The sequence below is a fragment of the Alligator sinensis genome, unplaced genomic scaffold (assembly GCF_000455745.1).
Source record: "Alligator sinensis unplaced genomic scaffold, ASM45574v1 scaffold111_1, whole genome shotgun sequence".
Lineage (NCBI taxonomy): Eukaryota > Metazoa > Chordata > Crocodylia > Alligatoridae > Alligator > Alligator sinensis.
The window spans coordinates 2,205,782-2,206,770 of NW_005841875.1; the positions used below are offsets into that span (position 1 = coordinate 2,205,782).

Here is a 989-nt window from a genome sequence, read left to right on the forward strand (position 1 = left end):
AGAAAAGCTGGAAAGAATGGAAACGTCCACATTTGGGTCAAGCAATCAGAGCTTGTGGACAGAGGTGATATCTTTTATTAGACCAACAAGATATTTGCAAAAAAGATGCCTTTAACTTGGCTTTCAGACATGAACACCCTTTGCCAGGCATCAGAGAAAAGACTGTAAAAGTTCTCCTGAGTAGAAATGAAGGAACGAATGAATGACAGACGAGGTGCTCTGGGTGAATCCGATCTTTTTTATTAGACCAACTTAAATAGTTGTGGGAAAAAAATTCTTAGCGAGCTTTTGGGTTTTTCTGAAAGAATTTCTTAGCAAGTTTCTTAACCTGGCAAGTTAAATAGTTTCTTAGCAAGCTTTCGGCTAAGAAAATGTTTTTCCAACTATTGAAATTGGTCTAATAAAAGAAATCGGATTCACACAAAGAGCCTTGTCTGCTCACGTCCTTAGACCAACATTGCTACAACCTACACCTCTGAACGAGCGAACGAACGCTGGCGACGCGCAGGGGGCGCGCCACCCGCGAGACCAGAAGTGCCAGTGGAAATGCACTTCTGGTTTCGCCGCTGGAGGACCCCCCACCCAGACCCGGGGGGGACCAGTCGCCCAGGTGAACGAACAAATAAAGTTCTACCCACGACGACTCCTACAACCTTTTCTCCGATGCCTGATGAAGGGTGTCCGTGCCCAAACACTTGCAGTTAGAGACTTTTTTGTCAAAATCTTCTTGCTCTAATACAAGAGATCACCTCTACTACAAGTCCCCACTGCTTTTTCCTGTAGCCCAACACGGCTACCGCCCCGATCCCCGACACACCGGGGTGGAGCGCTACACGCAGCCCGCGGGGCCAGTCTCAACCAGGGCCGGAAGACCCTCTCACGGGTGCTCCCGCCCCAAGGAGGGCCGGGGCGGGGGCAGGGCAGGGGAGGGGAGGAAGGCCCGCGGCCCACCTGGGAGATGTTGAGGACGTGCAGCGCGGAGCCCCGCG

General features: G+C 51.2%; 1 protein-coding gene across 1 annotated transcript in view; it reads right to left on the reverse strand.

Annotated features, from left to right (window-relative positions):
• Positions 1 to 983, reverse strand: part of TXNDC15 (thioredoxin domain containing 15) — a 3,817-nt gene extending 2,834 nt beyond the window's left edge. The window contains exon 1 of the mRNA XM_006017224.3: positions 952 to 983. The gene's annotated coding sequence lies outside the window, so the exon portion shown is untranslated. The remainder of the gene's footprint in view (positions 1 to 951) is intronic.
• Positions 984 to 989: the final 6 nt, after the last annotated feature.